The sequence below is a fragment of the Pleurodeles waltl genome, chromosome 11 (genome assembly GCF_031143425.1).
Source record: "Pleurodeles waltl isolate 20211129_DDA chromosome 11, aPleWal1.hap1.20221129, whole genome shotgun sequence".
In the NCBI taxonomy this organism is placed as follows: domain Eukaryota; kingdom Metazoa; phylum Chordata; class Amphibia; order Caudata; family Salamandridae; genus Pleurodeles; species Pleurodeles waltl.
This window is the reverse complement of record NC_090450.1, coordinates 316,111,215-316,127,614: the sequence shown is the minus strand read 5'-3', so window position 1 is coordinate 316,127,614 and position 16,400 is coordinate 316,111,215.

The window sequence follows — 16,400 nt, the reverse complement described above, 5'->3', positions numbered from 1 at the left end:
GTAGTATGCGAGGGTGGGGGTGTTTCGTGTGTGTCCCCCTAACTTTTGCCTCCCCCTTCCCCTATGTCGTATGTGCAGTACTCACCATTGTCTTCGCCGGCGTTGCTCTTCGTAGATGAGTAGGAATACAAGGGCCGGTAGGATTTGTAATTCGGGCTCCATGGAGTCCTCCTTCCTCGTGGGATGTGTTCAGGTGAGCGTTTTCCCATTGCAGTAACTGTTTCCGCCGTATTTTTATCCACTGTGAATCCGCCCCGGAAAATGTGGCGGATTGGTTTGTTGTGATACTATGGGCGGTACATTGTCTTCCGCCAGTCTGTTGGGGGTGACCGCCACGCTGCTTGTCTGTACCGCCGTGGCGGGCGGAGTGTTAAAGTGGCTGTCTTTGTTGGCGGTTTCCGCCACGGTCAAAATTCCCTTTTTTTGTCCGCCAGCCTGTTTGCGGTATTACCGCACCTTTAACACCATCCGCCAGGGTTGTAATGACCCCCGAAGTCTCTTATCTCCCTATCATTGTCCGGAATATAGGAACAACAATGCCTAGCATTAATCATCTTACAAACTCTGCCGTCTTTTGCTAAAAGAATGTCTAAAGCAAGCCTATTTTGAAGCATCATAGCTCTATCCGTGGCTAATTCAGTATTTATCAGGATTGCCACTGTAAAATTTGTCAGCAGGTTATCCACAATATTAGACAACGTTTGTATCTTGATCGAATTCAGAATGACTCCCACTGAAAGAACCACTGCACCAAAGATATCTCCCACAATTTCAGAAGAGGTTTCCCTCATTTGTTGCTTACGTTGTAATTCTGTCAATTTCGGAAACTTCTTTAAGTCATCTATCTGGTAAATTTTTGTGAAAACTATCCCCAAATAACATGTCTCATACCATCCTCTTGGAAGATGGTAATAAACATTTAGTCCATAAGGGGGGGGTGGAGCCAGCCGGCCAGCAAGATGGCCGTCACTGAGTGAGGCTCCGCCGGACTTGGGGCTCCTTTCAGCATTTCTCCTGACGGAGTGGCCTGAATAGCGCTCCCCCCGGCTGGGACTGGTGCCCCTGTAGGCATTGAGGCCCCGGCTGTGGATGGGCCTCTTGGCCGGATTGCGAAGGTGGGCCCGGCTGGTGTTGGGCCCGCAAGGAAAGGCGTGCCTGGCCCGCGCGGGCGGCCTCTTGCTGCTGCGGACACCCGGGGGTTGTTTCTTGACCCCCACTGAAGAGGCGCACGTGGTGAGTGTCGCTGGGGAGGGGCCTCGGCGGTCTTGTTGGGCCACGGCCCCCCCCTGGGAGAGCTGCACCTCCGGCGGCCCGTTGCCTGGTGTGGCCTTGCTGCGGGGGAGGCGCCGAGGACGGCAGGGGCTGTTCTGCCTCCGGAGAGGCGGCTGAATTGCACGAGTCCGGGGTCGGCCGGTGGCGGCCTCCTGAGCAGCACGGCCTCTGGAGTGAGGAGGCCCCCCTGGAGTTGGTGGCAGTGGGGCCTCCTGTGCAGGGGAGTGCCTGGGGTTTAGGCTCTGGGGATTTGCGGGCCTGCCCTGGGCCTCAAGTAATCGGCCCTTGCCGGGAGGGCCTGGAAGCGGTGTTCGCCGGTCAGATCGGGCTGGGGGGTGCGCTGGAGGTATTTTTTTGGCGCATTGTCGGTCCCCTGTAGTGAACTGAGGCCCCCATTGGCGAGCTACTGCCGCTGGTGGGCCTGGAGATGGTGACGGGGGCGCCCTGGTGGTGGCGGCGGCCTCTGGGTGCCTCTGGGTGGCATCTTGTGCCATTTGAGGAGAGGGACTTACCTGGAGGATCCCTGGTGCTACTTGTGGCGTGTGTGCTTATTGGCTGAGGGGACCTGTCTGGCCTCTGGGCTCCTCAGCAGAACGACGCCTGGGCCCCATATTTTTTTATTTTTACATTTTTTGTGTGACCTGTCTGCTTCGTGGTAGTTGACGGTGTAATTTCTGTTGGGCTTGCAGTGGTGCAGCTATGGGCAAGGCGGATCTGCGGCAGGCCAAGCTGTCCTTTGATTGCGGCAAGCGGAAGGGAGGCCCCCCTACACCGCTGCCTGGAAACGCACAGACGGACGATGTGCTCTCGGAAACTTCTGTTAAATCCATGTTTCTGGACCTTAAGTGCAGCTTGGCGGGCATTGATGCTAAGCTTGATAATCTGGTGGAGCAGATGGATCGCATCAGGGCCCGGGTAGAGGACCATGACGCCCCATTTGACCGCCTTGAGGCGCGTACCTCGGAGATGGAGGATCAGCGGCAGGGTGAGAGAAAACGCTTGCTGCAGATGGAGATGGTCCTGGAGGTTATCAGGAGCAAAAATGAAGACTTGGAGGCGAGGTCCCGGCGTAATAACATCAGGCTGATTGGTCTTCCTGAGTCCACGGACATGGGTAGGATGGAGGTCTTTATGGAGAAAATGCTTTCTGACTTGTTTCCTTGTGAGTTATCTCGAATGTTGGTGGTCGAGCGGGCTCATTGGTCATTGGGCCCTAGGCCCCCTCCTGGAACTCCGCCACGTCCTGTTATTTTCCGTCTTTTGAATTATCGCGACAGAGACACTCTGTTGCGGTTGGCCAGAGAATGGCACCCGGTGATCTATAAAAATATGGAGCTGCATTTTGTTCCAGACTACACCCCAAGCGCACATGCGGCGCGTAAGGCGTTCCTGCCTATTAAGCGCTCTTTAAGTCTGACCGCAGCTCGTTTTTCATTCATTTATCCGGCGAAGCTTCGAATACAGCATGGGGGCACATTACATTTCTTTACGGATCCGAAGCTGGCGGCCAAATTTGTCAAGACGCTTCCTCGGTGAGCTGCGGCTGAGCAGTCTGGAGATCCTGGCTCGGAGTGGGCAAACCTTAGTGATACTGATTGACTGTTTTTGGCCTTGTGATACTACTGGGCCCTTGTCTTTGTAAAGTGCTTGGCTATGTTGCCTTGTATATTGCTGCTGTGTCGGTTTATCCGTTACTTTAGCCCTTTGTCCCTTCCTGCTCATCTGCGTTGCCGATGGGCTGGATGGCTCGACTCCCGCCCCATGGATGAGTCCTTTTGTTCAGCTATGTTCTTGGTTCCCAATCCCTTTGGATGGGAAATGGGGGGGGGGTTCTGCTTTGGCCCGTTTGGGGGGTCTGCGTGGGTGGGTGTGGGTTTGTGCTGTTGGCTCGTTGTATCTCTGACGTTTGGATCTGTTATCTTTGTCTATTTGTGTTGATTGAGTCTGTTGGATGGTGGCGGGTGACTCTGTGTCGGGACGCATGGAAATGTTGCTGTGACGTGATGGGAGATAATGATGGTGGTTAATTGCTTAACTTGGAATGTGCATGGTTTAAATGATCAGCGTAAGGTGTGTCTTATGTCCGCCTACATTCAGCATCATCAGATTGATGTATGTATGCTTCAAGAGACTCATTTGGTGGCCTCCACGTTGAATCGGCTGAAGGCTGGGTGGATTGGTGAATGCCATGGAGCGGTGTACTCACGTTATGCCAGAGGGGTGGCGATATTGTTGCGTAAGGGGTTGCAGTGGAGTACTCGCCGGGCTATAGTGGACCCAAATGGACGTTATGTGTTGTTGAGCGGGACGCTGTTAGATAGACCTTGCCGGCTGGTGTCAGTTTACGGCCCTAATGTGGATAACCCTGGTTTTTTCAGTGAGGTGTGGCGCCTGATTGAATCACTGGGGGGTGGGGCTGTGATTTGGGGGGGAGACTTCAATGTGGTTTTGGATCCAGAGAGAGACCGAGAGAGTGGGGCTAGGCCCCGACACTCTGCTTCTGCTGCCACCTTGATGACTTTGATGAGTGATGGTCGTTTAATTGTTTTATGGAGGGCTAAGCATGGCGATGGATGGGAGGGCACGTGTGTCATCTATGTGCATAATAGCTGGTCCCATTTGGACCGGTGGTTGGGAACTAGAGATGTCGCGATGTGGATGCAGTCAGTGGAGCAACTGGCCCGGACCCTTTCGGATCATTCCCCGGTTAAGCTGCAGTTGTCGATCCCTGGGATCCCTAGCACTGCGTTTGCTTGGCACTTGCCACGGGGGGGCCTGCGGGATGAGGTGTTTCGCAAGGAGATTCGTGTGGCCATTTTTCATTATTTGGCTGAGAACTCTGGATCGGTTAGTTCAGCCGGCATGCTGTGGGAGGCCTTTAAAGTGGTTATCCGGGGAGAGTGCCTTTCCAAGCAGCATGGTGTGCTTCGCTCCCTGCACCGTGAGTTGGCAGGACTGGAGTGGCAGATAGCGGAGCTGGAGACGAAACTAGTGGAAGATTGGGCTGGTGAGACGCTGGCAGGTTTACGCGAGGCAGTCTCACGATATGAGGAAGCCTCCCAGCGGGAAGTTTGTTTTTTGGGGCGATACGCTAGAGCTCGGCGTTATGGGGAGGGAGACAGGGCGGGTCAAACACTGGCGAACATGTTGCGGAAACCTTGGGTGAGTGACTACGTTACTGAAATTGACCGACAGGGCGGTGAGCGGGTGGTGGGCACGGAGGGAGTCCTGAAGGTTTTCACTAGTTATTTTGAGGATTTGTACTCGGCCCCGCTGAGTTTCATCTTGACGCGGTTCGTGCTTATTTTTCAGAGATTAGCTTGCTTTGGTTCGAAGAGGCACACAGAGCTTACTTTGATGAACCTTCTTTGGTTGAGGAGATCAAGGCCGTAATCAGTGGATTGCCTGGTGATAAGTCCCCTGGCATTGGATGGCTGAACCGCTGCCTTTTACAAGGAGTATTCCGAGATTTTAGCCCCTCATCTGCAGGAGGTTTATGCTGAGGCACTGGAGTCTGGGTCTCTTCCTGCCTCCCTGCGAGAGGCATTGATCGTTAAAATACTTTAGCCGGGTAAGGATCCCTGTCATTGTGAGTCGTATCGCCCGCTCTGCATGATTAATGTGGATAACAAAATTCTGGCTAAGTTGTTGGCGCTGCGATTGAGGCCGCTGATGCCGCGCTTGGTGCTTCCCCATCAGTCTGCATTCGTACCGGAGCGGTCGACGGCACATAATTTGCGTGTGCTTTTTGCGGCTCTGGGTGGCCTTGCGGCAGAGGATGAGGTGGTGGCGGTGTTCCTTGATGCAACAAAGGTGTTTGATTCTTTGGCATGGCTTTACTTATTTGAGTTGTTGGGTAAGGTGGGTATGAGTGGCTGTTTCATAAAGTTGATTTGTCTGTTGTACACGGATCCAGTTGCGAGGCTACGGTTGAACGGCTGTATCTCAGCCCCCTTCCCTGTGGCTCGGGGGACTTGGCAGGAGTGCCCTTTGTCCCCCCTACTTTTTGCTATAGCGATGGAGCCACTGGCAGCCTACTTGCGGCAGCATCATAATGATAGGGGGCTGCAGTTCAGGCAACGTCTGATTTTAATTTCTATGTACGCGGATGACATTCCACTGTACGTGCGGGAGCCGGGTGCAGATCTCGAGGTCTTGCTCGCTGAGGTTGAAAAAAAAAAAAAAAAAAGCATTTAGTCCACATATATTATAGATCCCAGGAATCATAGGGTCCCGACCATTCAGCATAAAAGTCCACTTATTCTGAAACAAAAACACATGCCTCCATTCACTCGTTCCCACAAATAAAGTGTCAGTGTGTGATTTTGGCTTATATATACAAACCTTCCCCACATTTAGTGCATCTAATGCTAATTTCCCTTGCGTTTTAATTGCAGTGTAAGCATAATCATTCTTGTAAGTCCTCTTTCTATCCCCTTCTCTAATTTCTCTTTTAGTGCTTTTCTTTTATCATCAGTATGCCCTATTGAAGCTTTTCTCTAATGGTGTAAGCAAGCATGTTAGGTTGTTCGATGCGCATAGGCTGTTCCAAATGTTAATGTAGGCTCAAAGAATCCTTTAACTAGCACTATATCATGCTCTCTAGCTATTTTACTCAGGTATCTAATAATAGGAACAAATGAAAACACAACATCATGGTCAGAATAAAAATATTGTATATACTCTTGATTATAGAACCTTGTTAGTAGCAAACTACAGCTTATTCCATAGGTTAATGGTAAACTATGGTATGTAACTCCTTCCTCTACTGACGAAGGAATTTGCATACACACAAGACAATTCTTCGCATCCATCATTTCAACATACTCACTCAACAAGCGAAAGAAAACGTTAGAAGAAAGCTCTCCTTGAGCATTAGTATAGTCATACAAATATTTCTCATCTAGCTTAAACCTCTCTAAAGCTGTTAGTGTAGTAGTTTCAGGATCAGGAGTAATAGTAACTCTTTTCATGTCACGAACAGACATTCCCAAATCATCACTATAAACATTATTCCACACATAACTGCCAATCCAACATTCATGTATCTACAATGCCTAGCAATTCTGTCTTGATTATTTAGCTCAGCCATGATCTGTAAAGATATATAGAGTGCAGTAAAGAACTAAAAATGAAGAAAAATTCTTGTCTCACAATTCAGATTCACAACCAGGAACCCTTTTTCCTTGTCAAATTGATTAGCAGCTTGTCACATCCGGTTTTCAGTGTCAAATCAGATTATCAATGTCTCCTTCAGTTTTATTTTCAAACAGACTTTTTTTTCATTTTGTTTCAGATTAGCTCAACAATTCAGCTTCCTTGATCACCTTCAGGTTACATCAAAGTACTGACTCAGAACTTCTCTATCACAACAAAAAGACATAAACTTGTGTTGCCATTCATTGGTAGTTGCATACGCCCAATCAGGACCTGCGTAGCGTCCACCTGCTATTCTCTTTCTTTTCAACCTTCGATCACCACTTAGTTCTCCTTCACTCAATTAATCTTTTCTCGTAGTATCTACTTCTTCCTCTATTGTTTCATTTATGACCAGTTCCTTTTTCTTCCCTTTCTGCGATTCAGGTCAATTATCTCCTTTTCTTGTTCCTTCTGTTAATATTCTTCTCATGATTGGACTCTTTTCCCTCTCTTTCTCTATGGTGTTTTCCCTTCATGGACCTGCAACAGGCTCAGGAGGAGTCAGATCACCTTGACTTTGATCCGTCTGAACTCTTTCTCCCTCTTGGTGTGGCCCTTGCTCTGTCTGCTTTTCAGCACCGTCTGCTTCTGGGAGAACCTCTGCTAAGTCAGGCTCTCCTGCTGTATCCGTTGAGATTGGTTCTGGCACACCCTCCCATAATTCTTCACTTTCATCTCTTACAGGGGTGACAGGACCATCTTCCACAAGCTCTGGTTCAACTTCAGGCTCTATTGGCTCCTTTCTGGTTCAGGTGCGGTGACCTGTTTCGCTGTCATTGGTGCTTTCAACAACGCTTCTTCATGATCTGGTGGACATACCACTCTCTTTGTATGTCTCGCGTGTATCCAGTTTGGGAATCCTGCACACTTCACAGCTGTCGTAGTTGTTAACACCACCTGATAAGGACCACTCCAACGCGGTTCCAAACAGGTCTTGCGACCATGCTTTCTGATAACGACCCAGTCACCGCCTCTCAGATTGTTCCCTGGATCGTGGATGGGTGGCTGGGTGGTGGCCTGCACCAGCTGAGAGAAAGAGCGAACCACATCAGCCAGACCCTTGCAGTAGTCCAATACCATATCATCTGTAATGTTTACAAGTGCATTGGCTGGAACTGCTGGTAATCTTATTGCTTTGCCCATGAGGATCTCATCGGACGACGCCCTGTCTTCCTTTCAGGTGTGTTTCTCATTGACATCAACATCAAAGGCAATGCATTTGGCCATTTCAGATTCGTAGCTGCACACATCTTTGCAATTCTTGATTTCAAGGTACCATTCATCTGTTCCACCAGTCCTCATGCTTCAGGGAAGTAACTACAATGCAACTTCTGCTCAATGTTTAGTGCTGCACATAAGAGTTTAATCACCTTGTTATTGAAGTGAGTTCCCCTATCTGATTCTATCTGATTCTAAAGAGATCGGAAACCCAAAACGTGGTATCAACTCTCTGAGTAACAGCTTTGCTACGGTGAGACTGTCATTCCATCTTGTAGGGACACACACTATCACCAACACACACTTTAAACCTCCACACACAGGAATCTCAATGAAATCCAATTGCATTCTGCTGAATGGACCTCCTGCTCTTCCAATGTGGCTCAAATTCACCACTGTCCCTTTTCCCACATTTAGCTGCTGACAAATTATACAGCAATGACATACTGCCTCTGCTGTCTGCCTAAACTTAGGGTTAAACCAGTCGATCTTGAACAATCTAACCATGGCATCCCTCCTAATATGTGCCTGTCCATGATAATACCTGGCCATTTGCAACAAGAAACTATTGGGCAGGACCATCTGACCCTACTCAGAAACCCAAATCTCATCAGGACGTTGCACACATTTCAATCTGGCCTAAAGACGTTTCTCTTCCTTGTCAACATTACTTTGCAATGTTTTCAACTCTTCAAGAGTATCAATCACTTTTAATGCAAAACTTGTGCATGTGTTATCTTCTTCTGACATTAATCCCACTTGTCCTTGAACGATATACAGTTTAATGAGCAAAACCTTGCAACTTGATCCGCACATCCATTTCCTAGTGAGATGTAATCCTGTGCCTTTTTATGTGCACTGCATTTCACCACGGCAATTTCTTCAGGTAACTGTATTGCATACAACAACTCTTTTATCTTGTCGGCATCTCTTACTGGTGTACCAGTAGAGGTCAGGAAACCTCTTTACAACCGCAATTGACTAAAATCATGAACAATTCCAAATCCATATTGGCTGTCAGTATAGATTGTGACTCTCAGTCTAGCAGAAAAATGCCATGCTCTAGTAAGAGCTACCAATTCTGCTACTTGTGCAGAATATACACCTCAAAGCCAGGAAGCTTCTAATGTACCTGTGAGTGTCCATATAGCACATTCTGCTCTCAATGTCCCTGTCCCATCTCTGAGACATGAGCCATCAACAAAGACAATCTGGTCATTTTCTTCCAATCGTGTATCTCTGATATCAGGCCTTGGTTTTGTACACAGTTCACTTACCTCAAGACAATCATGCTTGATGTCTTCCTCTTTTTCAATTTCAACAGTATCACTTGGAAGTAATGCTGTCGGGTTCGTCTTATATCTTGTCAATCTGGCACCAGTCAAATACTATGTTTTCATCCTTGGCAGTAAAATCTCAACAGAGTGAGGTACCATTACCGTCAAAGGGTATCCCATCACCACTCCCTCACATTGTGAAAGGCTTTTACCAACTGCGGCAACAGCATGCAGACAACCATGGTAAAGCTGCTGCAACTGGGTCCAAAGTAGCTGAAAAATAGGCTACTGGGCGATAAGCACCTCCATGGACCTGTGTCAAAACAGACAAATAACAAGCATCATGTTCATGGCAAAACAATGTGAATGGCTTTGCGTAATCAGGCATTCCCAACGCTGGAGCTCTGTACAAACTCTCTCTCAACTCAGTGAATGCTTTCATCTGAACATCATCTAAAGTTATGGGATCTGTAATCTCTTTGTGTGTCAGCTGCTGCAATGGTTTGGCAATCGCAGCAAAATTTGGAGTCCACCTACGACAATAACCTACCATTCCCAGAAACATTCTGACATCTCTCTGTGAAGTCGGAGGTCTTCTCTGCAATATCATTGTAATCCTTTCTCTGGAGATTCTCCTTGACCCTCTCTCAATCTGGTGTCCCAAGTATTTCACTGACTTCTGACAGTACTGCACTTTCAAAAGTGACACTTTATGTCCAATCTTTTCCAAATGATTCAGCAGGGCAATCGAGCCGTACTTACACTTGTCCCTTGTCTTGGATGCAATCAGCAAATCATCAATGTACTGCACTAGAGTCGATTGGTACTGTAGTTCTAATTACTCCAAATTATTTTTCAGGATCTGATTGAACACAGACGGTGACTCCGAATACCCTTGTGGGAGCCTGCACCAGCTGTAGACTCTGTCTAGGAATTTGAAAGTAAAAAGAAACTGACTATCCTCATGAAGTGGCACAGAAAAGAAAGATTGTGACAAATCAACCACTGAGAACCACTCTGCATCGCATGGAATCTGAAACAGTATCACTGCTGGGATCGGCACTACAGGACAACACTTGACCGTCATGTCATTCACTTTTTGCAAGTCTTGCACAATGCGCACTTTCCCACACGGCTTCTTCAAGCCCATTATCGGTGAATTACATGGACTGCTCAACACTTCTTTCAAAACCCCTTGTTTCAGGAAATCTCCAATTATCTGTGCCACTGACACCAGAACGTCTTGTGCCATGCTATACTGTGGAAGCTGCGGAAACACTACATTCGGCTTCAAAGTAATCTTAATCAGTTCTACTCCTTTGATCAAGCCTACTTCTTTACCTGTCAGATCCCACACGTTCTACCTGCATGCAATTCTCTCACAGTAAAAATCGGGAAAAACACAATCAACAGGTACTGTTTGTTAACATTTTTAGTCTCCGTTTTAGGTGCTTGTTCTTCCTCATCATCACTATTCGTCTGAACTTCTATTCCTGCAGTCGAACAACTAATCGAACATCTGGTCTTGCACAACAAGTCCCTTCCCAGTAGAGATACTGGACTTGAGTCACAGACTACAAACTTATGCAGGAACTGGAAGTTGCCAATCGCAACTTGTACTGGATCTGTGATCGGATTTGTCAATTGCTACTCCCACAACCTGAACTGTTCTGCCTGAAAGAGGTAAATTTGGAACTTCTGCACTTCTTACTGTAGAGCGTGTAGCTCCTGTGTCTACTAAGAATGAGACTCTGTGACCCATCACCTTTCCCTTCAAAAAAAGTCCTCTCTGATCTACCTCTAAGGATGCTGCTAGCATACATGGCTCTTCATCTGAACTAATACTCATCCATTCATCATTTACTTCATTCTCACTATGTAATGTGAATTGGTGCACTGTGGCGTTACTTTTGTCTTGTCTCTGACCTGTGACCTGCTGAATAGCCTTCATATGTTGCTGTTTCAGCGGGGCTTGAGGTATCTGCATTTGCTGTCTAGGTACCATAGGAACCAGCTGCTGCATTGGTTGTAACTGTGTCACTTGTGCACGCGGCATTTGCACCTGCTGCATGGGCTGAAAATTCTGCACTTGATTTTGCAAATTCGGATTAAGTCCTCTCATTCTAGGGACTGTCACAGTTTGGAATGTATTGACCTCACCACTTTGCTGAACAACACTATCCTGCACCATCAACGGACACTCCCACTTCCATTGTCCCATGTTTCTGCACAGATGACACAGTAATATATTTTTCATACCTTGCACATCATTTTGAACCACTACAGTACTCAAATCTGGATCACGAGTCATATTAACTCCATGACCGCTACCTCTCATCTGGGGTTGGAACATGTCAGTTCCCTGCTGCTGCGGCATCTGTTGCACTGAAGCTCCTTGTGCTCCTGTCTATGCTGCCTTACTTTGCATCACCATTGCCTTCTCCTTCAACCTTTTCTGCTTCAACTCAATCTCATCACTACAGTATTTCGCATACTGCAACACCTCATCAATCGGTTTTGCTTGCCAACAGATCGAGTGACTCTTAATCATCTGCCCTATTTTAGGTCACAATCCTTTGATGCACCTAAACACAAAGTGCAAGATGTCTTTCGGCTCAATTGCTTCTTTACCACTGTACTCTTTGAATGCTGTCATTAATCTCTCATAGTACGTATGTATCAACTCTTTTACTTCTTGCACTTTCCTGTCAATCCTCTGCCAGTCAATATTTTTAGGTGAGATTCTCACTTTCAGGAACTCAATCACCTTATAATAAGGTTTCATCACTTCAGGTGATGGTGCACCTGTAACTCTATCTCTTTCCGGTTCACTCGTTGGCCAATCCACTGCTCTCTTACATTCAAGTCACAAGTCAGCTGGAACCACTATTTCCAACAAGGTATTCAAGTCTTCCCACAGACATTACAAAGCTTCACAAATCTATCTGTCTGCTGGTACCACTCAATTGGTTTCTCTCTCAGTTTTGGATAATCATTTGTGAATGACAGAATATTACTCCTGTGCCTTTGAACATGAACAAACTGCCCTCCTGGAATTTCCCTCTTCAGTAAAATGTTCGCTGGATCCTTTTCTTTCTGAACACCATCAGGCCCTTTTTGTGAATCTCGTTTCTGTTTATCCTTCTTCTTTGCCCATCTGCCTTCCCACTTTTCTAATGCTCCTCAAATCTGAGCACTCTGCAATAATTCTTTTAGATAAGCCCTCATCCCTGCTGATCTCATGTACTCAAAACCCTTCGCTTCAACTGCTTTGTTTTCTTAATTTCTATGTCATGTATCTCTGCCAGATCTGCCAATTTCTGATGTATCTTGCCTACTTCTCTTGTAATCCTCAGACACATATACCTCAGCTCTTCTTCTGTATAAGATTCTAATTGATTTATTCCCATCTTTCCCTCGACTAGCTTGGTTATTTTGGTAGCCAACCTTACACGATTTATCTGCTCTTCACCCTTGGAAGCATTACGAGCAGTATTCAAACTATCCAACCACTCATTCAATTGCTGGGCTGTCAATCCCGGTAATGAGATCTTACTTGCATTTGGCATTGGCATCTGTTGTACCATGGCACCTGGAGTTTGCGGTGTCAAAAGCTTCAAGCTCTGACTTACACTCGGGCCATTTATCGCATCTGGAAGCGCAACAAGTGGACTAAGATCCATTAACGATCTAGATCCATCAAAGGTCTGACCCATAGACGATATCACCTGCACATGACCTCTCCCTCCCCTCCTCACGAGGCTCTGTGACATTTCACCCTGTTCTCCTACATTCGAGTTCTTTTGCGCAAACAATGGTACCGCTGGCCCAACAGTAATCGGCAACAATATTGCATCTGGTGCTGCTCTGACACTCGCATTTTGTGGAAGGGCTACTCCCCTACTCTGATTCATCACTGGTGTCACATCTGACTGTGTCCCTGTCATTGGTGTGAACTTGGGCAAACCGTGTGGCTGTGCCTGAGGCAACAACATTGGAGTCGGCTTAGTCTGAACTAACATCGGCCTCAGAACCACTTGCTCCGACGGCACCACTAAGTTCGAAGTTTTCTCAAGAACTGGTACATCTGGATAAATTATCTGTATCAATGGTGGGTGCATCTACACTTGGACCACTCTAAGTAGTCACTGCATTAGGAGTACTCTGCACTATCCCTTGTATCTGACCATTACCTGTCTGCGCTGGTTCCGCTGTTCCCGTCCCTTGTGCTGGAGAAGTCGGAACAAAACTGGTACTTCGACCCCCTTCATGCGCCACATATGGCGGAGGTCGAGCCTTCAATATCTGTGTAATACGATCCTCAACATGTGAATCTTCTTCGCCTTCATAAGTCTTTTTCTTCTTCTTATCTCCTGAACCCTTATCACTCTTGCCAGCATCCTCTTTTTCTTCTGACTCATCTTCCTCCGTAACAGCAGGAAACAACCTAACACCCTGTAACGTTGTCATTCTCCACTTCTTCTGTTCCCAATCCCACCTTGCTTCTGCTAAGGATTTTTCTTCCTTCCTTATTCTCCTTTGGAACTTCATCTCTTGCTGCTGTCTGGCTACAAGCTCCCAAACTGCCAAAGCCTCAAACTGTGCTGGTCTTGGAAGTGGCTTCGTCTCATATAATGTCATTCGCAATTGATCCAAAATTCTCAAATTAAAAGTTCCATGCTCTGGAAACGCCAAAGCTCCCTGTTTCCCTGACACCTCGCTCCTCCATCACAATAAATGCCAGAGAATTTTCCGGTGGGGTTGGCTCCCAAACTTTCGCCTTAATGTAACTATTGCCCTTCATGGCACTCCTGAACGCTTTGAAAAACGTCATCTTCTCTGTTTTTATTCGATTCAATAAGGAAATTACTTTTATTTCCAAGATTCCTTTCACCCGCCTTCTCAACCAATTGCCCCTTACGGAGAGCTGCCAATCTGCTCGCGACTCTTCTCACTAACCGACCTATCCCAGTGCAACTCACTCTGTCACCACACTCACACACTGCGGCTGACAAAGTCTTGCGGCTTGTCCTCCTAATCTTCGATTCACACAAAACTAATGTAAATTATTGCAAGCACTAACCGAAAACCAATAACCAAAAACAAACCTGCTGGTTTACTACAGGAAGGTACACAATTGCTTCAGAGACCGTACGGATTTTCACTGATGGCCCTTTCGCTCATACAGCTATTCCTCTTTCTCAGTCTCCCACATTCGCAAGCAAAATTCGACCCGCCAATTTCACTCTCAACAGATCAATGGGTCTGTCCTGGTGCACGTAGGACTCACCAAATCTCAGTTAAAAATGTATTTAACTCACACACCAACTTCTTGACCCCGCCCGATCAACCTGCTAAACCAGACAGATTACAAAATATAACCAAGTTTCTCCTACACTTGTCAATATACTCCGGAGTCTTAGACCACGCAGGGTCCGCACATCACCAACAACCACGTGGACAATTTTTTAGCACAAAGCGCGACGCATATATGAAGTTCGTTTACTTTCCTACTCTCATACTGCAGAGTATGCACACTCCTTCTAAACCTCAACCGGAGTATGTAAACTCCCTACTTCCCTCACATACATCACAATTTACCTGCGATTTGCATAAGCCTTTGCAAGCGCAATCCTACCACTTTCATACTATCACAAATACGCCAAGAACATACCCAACTTTACTAGCGGGATCCAGGATCTGGGAAAGTCATTTCTGGGCTTAAGGGGACATCATCTTTGCTACAATTTCCATTATGAAAAACAAAAATTCAAACCTCATAAAATGAAAAACTAACCCTAACTTATACTACCACCATAACCATTTATCACCACATAACTAGTTCTCTAAAGAAACTATCCATCAGGCTGCTACGAAAAACTGCTAGCGCGTGGTCCTTAGTAGGTAAGCTTACAAGGGGACGGGTATAGGCCGATAAACCTTTCGGATTGCATGGAGTATCCCAGCTTTATAGTAATCGATGAACATCAATTATTAATTTAATCAATCAGTAACTACTAAGTGAATCATTAAGCATGAGACAATATATCGACATTTTGTGAATAACCACAACTAGTTGATACGTTTTATTAATTTTATTTCCCTATTAGTTAGAATACTAAGTCATAAGGTTAATTCAAACTTTATTCAATCAGCTCAGAGTTAATTTATTAGAGACCACCAATAACATAATCTAATCAGAACTCGAGAAAACATATACTCTAATGCTTCAGCATAAGCCAACAAAGATGAATATGTGGACATTAATAGCAGAGTTCAGCAATCAGTTTGTCAATCATTTATCACTGTCAATGTCACCCAAAGAAACCCTACCTAACCCAAATTAGCATTTAGCATGTGGGACTTCATGCAAAAACAATTTAGAACATGAATTTGGAAAACACCTAGCTAGTAGATAACTTACAGAAACAGCGCAGTTGGTACCTAGAAAGAAAAGGCACACAAGTTAATCGGTCACATTGTCATAGCTACCTATCCACAAAATGGATCACCAATAAAGTCAATCTTCGTCTTCAGGTCATCAATTGATCAGCAACGCATCAGGCTCTCAAGAGCATGAGCCCAATTACATAATTTTGAATCGCGTCTTCTGGCATCAGCATTTTACCCCTCACATCTGAAGTTTTAGCCCCTTGTCATGACTTTTTATTTGAGTTTTTCAGTCCATCCCCCTAATTCCTAATTGGTCAGTCAATCAGCAGTTATGACTCTATCCTATAATATTAATTTAGCAAGTCTATGAATTCTAATATTTTTCCGTCCTCAATTCATTGAATGGTTCACTGTACTATGTCCTCATCATCCAGCTCATCAGGTATCGAAAATGTTGCATCTTCTTCTCCAGTCAGTGTCTCTATTGTTTGAGTCCAGGGAAAGTACATCGAGTCTGCCTTACACCAAACTGTAACATTTTAGTTTCATCATCTCCTGTCCTTCGGTACATTGCAGAAAACTCTAGCAAAGCAGATTTTATTAAGCAGCAAACAGTTCACGGTCAGTTCAATGCACCAGCAACTTCGACATTGTGCGCCTATTAATTTGGCTCCTGCATGAGGCCCGGAAAGACTAGGCCACAACTTTGGCTAAGTAAACTCCACAATATAATGCAAAACATAGGTTATACATCCTAATATGACACATTACTACATTATTATTATTATACATTTTCATTATTTCCACGCATTTTTTGTCATTTTAGTACAAGTTCGTATAAGTGGTTGCCATTCCCCGTGGGCACATTTTCAAACGTGCACATTCATTTTTCTCCACAATTAATTTCTCTGTGAATTATCATAAACCATAACATATAAACGTTTATTAATAATTTCTAATTATCATATCTGCTTCAACACTGCCAACCTTGGAGCCAGAGAACAGGGTTCCAGCTATGGCCTCAGCTCAACATCCTGTGAT